General features: G+C 45.6%; 1 protein-coding gene across 2 annotated transcripts in view; it reads right to left on the reverse strand.

Annotated features, from left to right (window-relative positions):
- LOC139264549 (insulin-like growth factor-binding protein 4) overlaps positions 1–12,366 on the reverse strand; it is a 185,809-nt gene that overhangs the window by 55,411 nt on the left and 118,032 nt on the right. The gene's annotated exons all lie outside the window — the stretch shown is intronic.

Genomic DNA, 12,366 nt, shown 5'->3' on the forward strand with positions numbered 1-12,366 from the left:
TACGTATGACTCCAATTCCGAGTGCGACCTGGCGATAGCCTTCATCATGACTATGCCTGGGTGGATACTGTGAAGGTCGCATATAAACATTTCCCTGCCTTTTTTTGGCAAAACTACACAATTCCCCCATAGGAGACAGTCCAAATGGATGGACATTTCATCCTTTCGTCGGTGGAACGGCTTAATTTCATCTTGCATTTCCCCGGGAACCACCGACTAGCTCCCACTGAGGACACAGCTTTTTACTAGTGATAGCACACGATCCTGGCTAGTCCATGTCCTGATCTGGCGAGCCATGATGGGTGACCCCTCACTCTCAAAAGCATCCATTACAAGAAGCAAGTCTGTGGGTTGCGCCATTTCCATCCCGGTGGTGGGCAGTGGTAGCTGACTGAGGGCATCAGCACAGTTCTCAGTGCCTGGTCTGTGGATTACATAATCATACACAGATAACGTTAGTGCCCATGTTTGGATGCGGGACGAAGCATTGGTGTTAATACCTTTGCTTTCTGAGAACAGCGAAATGAGTGGCTTGTAGTCGATTTCGAGCTCGAACCGAAGTCCAAATAGGTTTTGGTGCATTTTCTTAACCCCGTATATGCATGCTAATGCTTCTTTCTCAACCATACTCTCGGCTTTTTCAGCCTTAGATAAGCTTCTGGATGCATATGCAACTGGTTGCAGTTTGCCTGACCCATTGGCTTGCTGTAACACACAACCGACCCCGTACGAAGATGCATCACAAGCTAGTACTAAACGTTTACACAGGTCATACAATAAAAGTAACTTATTAGAACATAGCAGGTTTCTGGCCTTGTTAAAGGCTGTCTCTTGAGATTTACCCCAAGCCCAGTTGTCACCGTCATGTAGCAATAAATGCAAAGGCTCCAGCAAAGTGCTCAACCCCAGTAGAAAGTTACCAAAATAGTTGAGGAGTCCCAGGAACGAACGCAGTTCCATCACATTCTGTGGTCTGGGTGCATTCTTGATGACCTCCGTCTTGGAGTCCATGGGTCTGATGACGTCCGCCGCAATCTTTCTCCCCAGAAATTCAACCTCCGATGCCAGAAAAACACACTTGGAGCGTTTCAACCTGAGTCCCACTCTGTCCAGTCGCTTGAAAACCTTTTCCAGGTTGTGCAAGTGTTCGGTGGTGTTGCGGTCAGTGATCAAGCTGTTGTCTTGAAACACTACAATGCGCAGAACCGATTTCAGCAGACTCTCCATGTTTCTCTGGAAAATGGCCACAGCCGAGCGAATCCCAAAGGGGCATCTGTGGTATATGAACAGTCCTTTGTGCGTGTTCATGCATGTCAATTTATTCGAAGGTTCAGCCAGCTCCTGTGTCATATAAGCAGAGGTTAGATACAGCTTGGTGAACGACTTCCCTCCTGCTAGCATTGCAAACAGATCATCCACTTTGGGTAGTGGGTACTGGTCCTGTAATGAGATTCGGTTGATCATTACCTTGTAGTCCCCGCAGATTCTGACTGTCCCATCGCTTTTCAACATCGGAACAATTGGACTGGCCCACTCGTTGAACTCGACTGGCAATATGATCCCCTCTCGTTGAAGTCTGTCCAGCTCGATCTCGACTTTCTCTCGCATCATATATGGAACCACTTGGGCCTTGTGAAGAACGGGTCATGCATCAGGGACTAGATGGATCTGCTCTTTGGCGCCTGTGAAGTTGCCAATGCCTGGCTCGAATAACAACGGGAATTTGTTTAGCACTTGGGCGCACGAGGCGTCATCCACCGAAGACAGTGCTTTGATGTCGTCCCAGTTCCATCGGATCTTTCCTAGCCAGCTTCTGCCGAACAGCGTTGGGCCATCGCCTGGTACAATCCATAGTGGTAAATCATGCACAGATCTATCGTACGATGCCTTCACTGCCACACTGCCAATGACTGGTATGAGCTCTTTGGTGTAAGTGCGCAGCTTGGTGTGGATCGGGCTTAGTTTTGGCTTTGTGCCTTGTTGCCCACAGTTTCTCAAAAGCCTTCTGGCTCATAATTGACTGACTCGCCCTCGTATCCAATTCCATGGAAACAGGATGCCATTAAATTTGACTTTTAACATTATCGGAGGGCTTTTGGTGGTGAAGGTGTGTACCCCACACACTTCCTCTTCAGCCTCGGGTTGAGTTGCCTCTCTTACTCGTTCAGCGTGACCCACGCCAGATCGGTCATCTTCTGCCGACTCTGCCACGTGGTGAGTTGCAGCACATCTGCACATTCGTTGGAGGTTCCCCATTGTTCCACAGCCCTTGCACATGTAGTGCTTGAATCGACATTGATGGGCTCGATGATTACCTCCACAGCGCCAACATGGTGTTAATGGATTTGCATTCATGCCCCACAGCAGACTCTGTGTCTTCCTAGGTCTGGCCTCTGCGGGCATGTAGGCCCTGCCATGTACAGTTCTGCCTGCTGAAGGCGTTATTTTATGAACAGTACTTTCCAGTGAGCTTCGATGCTGCAATGATATCTGTTTAGTGTTATCGTTCATGGACATGAAAGCATGGGCTATCATCAGTGATGGCCTTGGGTTTCGACAGACAGCAGTTTGCGAAGAATGACCTCGTGGCCGATTCCAAGCACGAAAATGTCCCACAACACTTCCCGCAAAAATCCAGCAAATACGCACGGTCCCGCAAGGCATCTTAGATCGGCGACATAGCTCACCACGTCCTGGCCCTCGGAGCGACAGTGCGTATAAAAGCGATACCTGGCCATCAAGATGCTCTCCTTCGTGCACAACTCTTCATATGTCTTCTCCGTTGGTTTCGTCGGTGCTAGCGGATTTTTGATGAGGCCATATATCGTGGACCCCCGCAAACGGTGAGGAGAATTGCCCTGCGCTTGACCGCGGTTTCTTCCTTATCCAGCTCATTGGCCACGAAGTACTGGTCAAGACACTCAACGAAAGCTTCCCAATCAACACCCTCAACAAATCTCTCAAGAATACCAACGGCACCCATAACCACGTGAAAGTTCGTGATCTGTTACTCGTTGCCAATTTTTATGTTCAGAATTATTCCACAAGACTGTATATTGTAAGCTCAAACTGTTGTGACCTTGGTCTCTTTAATGTAACTCCAGAGTGAGGAAGCAGCATGGTAGACTGCCTTTTATACCTGCTTGCCCAGGGTGTGCAGGTGACCCTTGGGTCCCCCACACTTGCGCCCCCTGGTGGCAAGTCTTACACATTGATAATGTTTACATACATAACATTCACCATCATTGGCCCTACCCTTTAAGTGAGGGAAGCAGCCTCTGATGTCGTTAGCATGGCACTCCACATTGCTTAGTGTTCTGACGTTACCGCCATGCTCTGAGACTTTAGTGCTTTAAGAGAAGTGGTTAGCACTTGATTTAGTGCTCCACTTCCCTCTTGGAACACTAAAGCTGAATTTCCCGGCAGTAGAGAATCATTAGCACCTGCGCTACTTTTTCTAGTTTTCAAAAGTTATTGCCCCAAACAGGACGCTTTGGAATTTCTATACATGTGATGGACATTAAGGTCAGAGAGCTGGAATTACATCTGGCCACCAGGATATAAATAATCTCACATGGTACAGAAAGGTCATAGAACAGTAACTACTTCTATATAAATATAAACAATAATACTTTTCAGAAAGTTACATAACTTGGAGCTCAGACAATATTGAAAAACTGCTCCAGCTTTGCTTTTATGAGTTATATCACTTGAGTCTCAAAAGGGGCTATTATGATGCAGCTCGCTTCTGGCTATCTCTTATCCTTAATAACTACAATTAGTAATTGAGAAATTCAGTCGGCAACATACAATCACAACATTGCAGCACCAAGCTATTTAAACATAAGCGGCTTTCAGGAGTACACTATGTGGCAATTAATGTGCACCAGTTATTTCCCATATATTCTATATTCTATTTTCATTTCTAAAGCTTTCCCACCTAATCAGGTGAATTCACACAACTCTATTTGATATATATGCATTGGAAAATTTAATAGTTAAGGATTAATTTATTATCCACCCACAACTCAGAGAATTTCAAAAATAATAAAAGTCCCACGAATATGATATGCATTGCAGAATCTTCAGAACATAATGTATATGTTGGCATTTAACAGTACTTTTCAAATCTCTTGAAATGGTCAAAAATTAAAAATCCCACAAGAAATGATTTAAATTTTTCAAAGTTATTGATGGAAAAGGGCTAAACAAAGCATTTGCATAATGTTGTGTTTACAATATGGATAAGCTTGTTATACTCTGTATTAATGTCAGAAGATTTAAAATCAGATGTATGCATCCTACACAGGTATACTTTACCCTGATACTTTTAATGTGTGTATATTATATTATTATAGCAGAATTGCCATAGGTTCTGGTAATTAGCCAGCACTTAATGTTACAATATTTAGGTTTATTAATACAGAGTGGATCCTATTAACTTCTATTCAAATCTTTCCCAGCTTAAAGGGAATACAAAAACCAGAAATGATAGGTCCTGATTGGATTCAATACATTCTAACATTGCAGGTCACTGAACATGCTCCATGGGATCTCTCAGCAACATATTAAAATTCATGATTTCTGGGCAAAGAGCTGCAAGACAAACTAATCAGAGAGACTTTCAGTTCCATGTGATAAGATTATACAGCATCTGTAATAAACAGGATGCTCCACATCACTTTTGATGCATAACATTTCAGAACACTACATTTATCTTTAAAAGCTGAATTCCCATGAGGGTCCCTTAATCGAAAAGTTCCAATGCAACTTTATGCTTTCAATAGAAGAATTATGATAATATTTCTGACAGCAACAATCATATAAAGTTTCTGGAATATTGTAACTGAGAAATCAATTACACTCACCACTGTAACTGAGAAATCAGTTAGACTCACCACCCTTGTTTAACTTTTTCTTCATTCTTAGTCCAGCACTTTGTCTAAGTAAAGTCTGAGAGCTTGGGATCTTAGATGTTGACGGCTGTTCTATATGAGTATGTGCCTCTTGGGACAGAAGTGTCCCTCTTTTCACAGCTACTGTCCTGGGATGGAATCTAACAGACTGCTTCTCTGGGATTGGAATCTCCACAGCACTAGCCTTCTGGCATCCCGCCTGTGAAGGCATTAGAGGGGACTGAACAGAGAACTCTCTGGTGTCCAGGCAAGGCAAGGCAAGACGCTCAGAGACCTCTCCTGCTCTCTCATTAGGCATGGGGTGAGGGTATTGGTTGCTAATGATCTCTGGAAAAAAGATCTTATGGAATTACTAATATCCTTTAATCCATAGGAGAGAGTACACTGAATATCACACAAACCCTTTCAAATTCTGCCCAGGTGATCTTGGAATTTGATAGATATTGTTCTCTCCATTCCATTGGCTAGGATAGATTGGTGAATGATACTGAAGGGGTTGGCTGTGGATGGGCAATGGCAGACATTTAGAGACCACATGGATGAACTACAAGAATTGTACATTCCTGTCTGGCGTAAAAATAAAAAAGGGAAGGTGGCTCAACCATGGCTCATGGCTATCAAGGGAAATCAGGGATAGTATTAAAGCCAAGGAAGTGGCATACAAATTGGCCAGAAATAGCAGCGAACCCGGGGACTGGGAGAAATTTAGAACTCAGCAGAGGAGGACAAAGGGTTTGATTAGGGCAGGGAAAATGGAGTACGAGAAGAAGCTTGCAGGGAACATTAAGACGGATTGCAAAAGTTTCTATAGGTATGTAAAGAGAAAAAGGTTAGTAAAGACAAACGTAGGTCCCCTGCAGTCAGAATTAGGGGAAGTCATAACGGGGAACAAAGAAATGACAGACCAATTGAACAAGTACTTTGGTTCGGAATTCACTAAAGAAGACACAAACAACCTTCCAGATATAAAAGGGGTCAGAGGGTCTAGTAAGAAGGAGGAACTGAGGGAAATCCTTATTAGTCGGGAAATTGTGTTGGGGAAATTGATGGGATTGAAGGCCGATAAATCCTCAGGGCCTGATGGACTGCATCCCAGAGTACTTAAGGAGGTGGCCTTAGAAATAGCGGATGCATTGACAGTCATTTTCCAACATTCCATTGACTCTGGATCAGTTCCTATCGAGTGGAGGGTAGCCAATGTAACCCCACTTTTTAAAAAAGGAGGGAGAGAGAAAACAGGGAATTATAGACCGGTCAGCCTGACATCGGTAGTGGGTAAAATGATGGAATCAATTAATAAGGATGTCATAGCAGCGCATTTGGAAAGAGGTGACATGATAGGTCCAAGTCAGCATGGATTTGTGAAAGGGAAATTATGCTTGACAAATCTTCTGGAATTTTTTGAGGATGTTTCCAGTAGAGTGGACAAGGGAGAACCAGTTGATGTGGTTTATTTGGACTTTCAGAAGGCTTTCGACCAGGTCCCACACAAGAGATTAATGTGCAAAGTTAAAGCACATGAGATTGGGGGTAGTGGATTGAGAACTGGTTGCCAGACAGGAAGCAAAGAGTAGGAGTAAATGGGTACTTTTCAGAATGGTAAGCAGTGACTAGTGGGGTACCGCAAGATTCTGTGCTGGGGCCCCAGCTGTTTACACTGTACATTAATGATTTAGACAAGGGGATCAAATGTAGTATCTCTAAATTTGCGGATGACACTAAGTTGGGTGGCAGTGTGAGCTGCGAGGAGGATGCTATGAGGCTACAGAGCGACTTGGATAGGTTAGGTGAGTGGGCAAATGCATGGCAGATGAAGTATAATGTGGATAAATGTGAGGTCATCCACTTTGGTGTTAAAAACAGAGAGATAGACTATTATCTGAATGGTGACAGATTAGGAAAAGGGGAAGTGCAACGAGACCTGGGTGTCATGGTACATCAATCATTGAAGGTTGGCATGCAGGTACAGCAGGCGGTTAAGAAAGCAAATGGCATGTTGGCCTTCATAGCGAGTGGATTTGAGTACAGGGGCAGGGAGGTGTTACTACAGTTGTACAGGGCCTTGGTGAGGCCACACCTGGAGTATTGTGTACAGTTTTGGTCTCCTAACCTGAGGAAGGACATTCTTGCTATTGAGCGAGTGCAACGAAGGTTCACCAGACTGATTCCCGGAATGGCGGGACTGACCTATCAAGAAAGACTGGATCAACTGGGCTTGTATTCACTGGAGTTCAGAAGAATGAGAGGGGACCTCATAGAAATGTTTAAAATTCTGATGGGTTTAGACAGGTTAGATGCAGGAAGAATGTTCCCAATGTTGGGGAAGTGCAGAACCAGGGGTCACAGTCTAAGGATAAGGGGTAAGCCATTTAGGACCGAGATGAGGAGAAACTTCTTCACCCAGAGAGTGGTGAACCTGTGGAATTCTCTACCACAGAAAGTTATTGAGGCCAATTCACTAAATATATTCAAAAAGGAGTTAGATGAAGTCCTTACTACGAGGGGGATCAAGGGGTATGGCGAAAAAGCAGGAATGGGGTACTGAAGTTGCATGTTCAGCCATGAACTCATTGAATGGCGGTGCAGGCTAGAAGGGCCGAATGGCCTACTCCTGCACCTATTTTCTATGTTTCTATGTTTCTATCACTCAAGGCCTGAATACCACCAGTAAAAGTCTGCGAATTGGAGGTGACAACTTGCCTCCTGGCTTCTGCATTCTGTGGGATTGAAGCAGTGATTTCTACAACTACCATCTGCTCCAAGTTGCTTTGTATTATTTAGTAGTCCTCTCTGAGTTGATGCAAAGGAGGTAATTAGACTTTGCCCCCAGCCCTGTCGTCTGCCGAGAAGCTCTACAATGCTAACCACTTCTCTTAGGGCAATAAAGTGTGTGAGCGGGGCGGTGGTGGTAGAACACTGAGGAATGTGCAGTGCAGCCGGTATCAGAGGCTACTTCCATTGCTTAAAGGGAAGGGCCAATGATGGTTTACAACATTCTTGTAGTCCGTTCTGTGTGGCCAGGGGATTTGCACGACTGTCATTACAGCACCAATCACTCTCAGAGAGTGGGGGGGCTTGGACAATGCGCAGCAATGGGGCTTCAAAAATTTCAGCAGGCACCAGACTGGAGCAAAGTATAAAGCTTATCCTACCCAAGCAGCCAGCAAAGCTTTTGATAAGGTCCCACATGGCAGACTAGTCACGAAGGTAAAAGCCCATGGATTCCAGGGCAAAGTGGCAAGTTGGATCCAAAATTGGCCTAGAGGTAGGAAGCAAAGGGTAATGGTATTTGGATGTTTCTGCAGGGCTCAGTACTGGGTCCCTTGCTTTTTGTGGTATATATCAATGATCTAGATTTGAATATAGGGGGTAAGATAAATAAGTTTGCAGATTACATTAAAATTGGCTGTGGGGTTTAGGCAGGTTAGATGCAGGAAGAATGTTCCCAATGTTGGGGAAGTCCAGAACCAGGGGTCACAGTCTAAGGATAAGGGGTAAGCCATTTAGGACAGAGATGAGGAGGAATTTCTTCACCCAGAGAGTGGTGAACCTGTGGAATTCTCTACCACAGAAAGTTGTTGAGGCCAATTCACTAAATATATTCAAAAAGGAGTTAGATGTAGTCCTTACTACTAGGGGGATCAAGTGGTATGGCGAGAAAGCAGGAATGGGGTACTGAAGTTGCATATTCAGCCATGAACTCATTGAATGGCGGTGCAGGCTCGAAGGGCCGAATGGCCTACTCCTGCACCTAGTTTCTATGTTTCTTTAAAGAGGAAAGTCATGGGCTGCAAGAGGGTATCAATCTTCTGGTCAGGTGGACAGAACAGTGGCAAATGGAATTTAATTTGGAGAATTGTGAGGTAATGCATTTGGGGAGTATTATGTATGTAGTCACCTTGTTAATGACTCCATGAGGCAGGGGTATGGTACTTAAACTGTGAAGACTGTAATCCTTTATTGCAGCTCCTAGAGTGAGGGCACTAAGAGGTGAGCTCCCTTTTATACTGGGTTACCTGCAGTGTGCAGGTGATCCTTAGGTCTCCAGTAGCAGCACGCTCTGGTGTACAGGGTGAAGGTACATTCAGTGTTTCAGTACATATAACATTACATCATAACATTGTAGGCATGCATACATAACAACACTCCCCCCTAAGCATTTTTCAAGTTCTTATTGCCGTGACCTGGGGAGGTGATCAGTAGTGGGCTGTGGGAGGTTGTGATGAGAGTTGTGTGGGTGCCAGGTGTGATCCCTGTACTTGAGGCTGGCCTCATACATTTCCCCCCCCTTCACACACAGACCACTGTTGTGGGATCCCTCAGTGGGGGCAGCCAGTGCAGCAGTGGGTAGGGTATATACTGTGTCGATTGGGTAAGTGTGTGGTGGTGGGCAGGACCACAGGGCTATGTGGGCTCCTTGTTTTCCATTTGTGAAGAAAGTCTGGTCATCCCAGGATCCACCAGGAAAGGTAGAGGGTACTGGCCTCTCGCTTCTGGTGTTGGCCCTGGTGGCCAGGGGGTGTAGGGCCGGTCTGGGGAAGATTACCAGTGGTGGTGGCTGTGCTGCCCATTGATCGCTGTCCCTGCAATGGGTCCGCTCCCACTGGGTGTGTGTGAGCCCTTCCTGGGTCATCACATTTGTCCCAAAAGTCCAGGCTACACGGTCAGGTAGCCCGCTGGACCTGGGGTCTCCCATGGGGGGATTTCTCTAGCATTTACATTGTCCCTGTAGAACCCAGTGTTCTTTAACAGTCTACTACCTGTGTACATGACACATTGGCTCTGCTCAAACATAGTCGAGTCTACATTGTTAACTACCTTTACATTGTTAATTACTGCATTTACATCACTTTCTTGTATCTCGGTCTCTCCATACATGGTTACATTTGTCATTTTGAAATTTCTATCATAATCATTAGGCATTACTTACACAAGCATTCATTTCATTTTTCTCACCAGTTACTCCGGCATCATAATTCCGTGTTACATTATCATACCTGCATTCGCTAACTGCATTTTTAACTTTAAAGTTATTGTCATCTTTAGATTGAAATGTCCCTTTAAATTCTTTGGGTTACTGGTCTCCTTTAAGGGGGCCTTCCAATCGATGCCACGTGTCGCCCGTCCAACACTGCCCCTCATGATCTGGTCACGGCCATTTTGATTTTAGCATCTTTGCCTCATGGTGCGGCCGCCATCTTCTCTCTCTTCTCCAAGTAGGCTGTGGTGATCTTTTCCTTCTCAGGTTCAGCCATAGACATCGGGAATCCACTTCTCTCAAAGATATTCTTCTCTTGAAGTCCTGCCAAGGCCTGGAAGGTGAATTTTGGACGTTCGGTTCTGGAGATCTAGCCACAGTTTTGTGAAGTCGTTGCCGCGCAGTCGAGCTGGACGGTAGGATCTCTAGGTGCAGCGATGGATCCAAGTTCAGGACTGCGTGGGATGTGGATTGCTGGAGCCCGGGGGCCGTCATCACTTCGACCAACTTCTTCCCAGCAGCATTGGTCAATTGCAGGCAACGATCCACAGGGGGAGTTTGTTCATCACGCTGCCCCGGGGGACCTGGATGTCCACGCTGCCAACGACTGGGATTTTACCTTTGGTGTAGGTGAGCAGCTTCGCTTGGACAGGAGACAGTTTTGGTCGTTTGGCAGGATTGATCCAAAGTTTTTCAAAAGTCGTCTGGCTCATCAAAGACTGGGTCGCCCCTGTGTCGATCTCCATCAAAACTGGAAGTCCGTCAATGTCTACTTCCATCTTCAATGGGGAACTTTTGGTGGAGCAGGTATAAATTCCATACTCTTCTTCCAGGGGTTGAGCAGCTTTTTCTTCATCTGTGTCGGAGCCCAGGTGATCAGCCAACTCTTCAGCAATGCAGTGAGTAAAGCTTTTTCTGCACATTCTCGGAAGGTGCCCTTTCTCTTTGCAGCCTTTGCAGGTATAGTCTTTGTAACAGCACTGGTGGGCCCTGTGGTTTTCTCCACAGCGCCAGCACGGGGCCAGCCGGTTTGTCCCATGTGGCGGACTCAGAGTTGCGGGGCTCGGGGCAGCATTTCTGCCTTTAGAAGTAGCCATTTTGTGCACTGCATTCGTCGGTTTAGAGTTCTGGGTGTGGGTCAACATTCGCCGACCGAAATCATGTAGGCCTGGCTCACTTTAATTGCCTTCTGCAGGATGACTGTGATGTCCGCAGAGAGCAATTTACGGAGGAGGCCCTCGTGGCCGATTCCGATGACAAATATGTCCTTTAGTGCTTCGTTAAGGTGGTCGCCAAAGTCACACGATACAGCCAACCTTCTTAAATCTGCAGCATACTTAGCAATTTCTTGGCCTTCGGGTCGCCGGTGAGTATAGAACCGGCCTGGCTGCGAGGATGCTTTTTTTGGGTTTTAGTTGTTCTTGTATTAAGGTTACAAGTTCCCCATAGCTCTTGCTTGTTGTCTTCACTGGGGCTAGCAAGTCCCTGACGAGACAATGGATAATGGATCCATAACTACTGGCCCTGCGCTTGTTCAGTAGTGTAGCTGGTGTGTCCCCATCCAGGTTGTTGGCTATGAAAAAATGTTCCAATCTTTCCACGAAAGCGTCCCAATCTTCCCCATCGGTGAATTGTTGAAAGTTGCTGAGATTCGACATGTTATGCGTGTAGTTCATGATCTCGTCACCAGTTATTCTGTATGTAGACACCTTGTTAATGACTCCATGAGGCAGGGGTATGGTACTTAAACTGTGAAGACTGTAGTCCTTTATTACAGCTCCTGGAGTGAGGGCACTAAGAGGTGAGCTCCCTTTTATACTGGGTTACCTGCAGTGTGCCGGTGACCCTAAGGTCTCCAGCAGCAGCACCCTCTGGTATACAGGTAAGGTGTGTACAGGGTGAAGGTACATTCAGTATTGCAGTACATATAACATTACATCACAACATTGCAGGCATGCATACATAACCGAGAGGGCTAATAAGGAAAGGGTATACACATTAAACGGTAGGCCACTTAGAAGTGTAGATGAGCAAAGGGACCTTGGAGTGCTTGTCCACAGATCCCTGAAAGTAGCAGGCCATGTGGATAAGTGGTTAAGAAGGCATACGGAATGCTTGCCTTTATTGGCCAAGGCACAGAATACAAGAGCAGAGAGGTTATGCTTAAATTGTATAATACTCTGCTTAGGCTGGAATACTGCATGCAGTTTTGGTTGCCGTATTATAGGAAAGACATGATGCACGAGAGAGGGTGCAGAGGAGATTTATTAGGATGTTGTCTGGAATGGAGAATTTTAGCGATGAGGACAGATTGGATAGGCTGGGTTTGTTTTCATTGGAACAGAGGAGGCTGAGAGGAGACCTCATTGAGCTGTATAACATTTTGAGGGGCCTGGAGATAGTGGATAGTAAGGCCTATTTCCCTTGGTGGAGGAATCAATTACGAGGGAGCATAGGTTTAAGGTAGTTGGT

Source organism: Pristiophorus japonicus, chromosome 5 (genome assembly GCF_044704955.1).
Source record: "Pristiophorus japonicus isolate sPriJap1 chromosome 5, sPriJap1.hap1, whole genome shotgun sequence".
Lineage (NCBI taxonomy): Eukaryota > Metazoa > Chordata > Chondrichthyes > Pristiophoridae > Pristiophorus > Pristiophorus japonicus.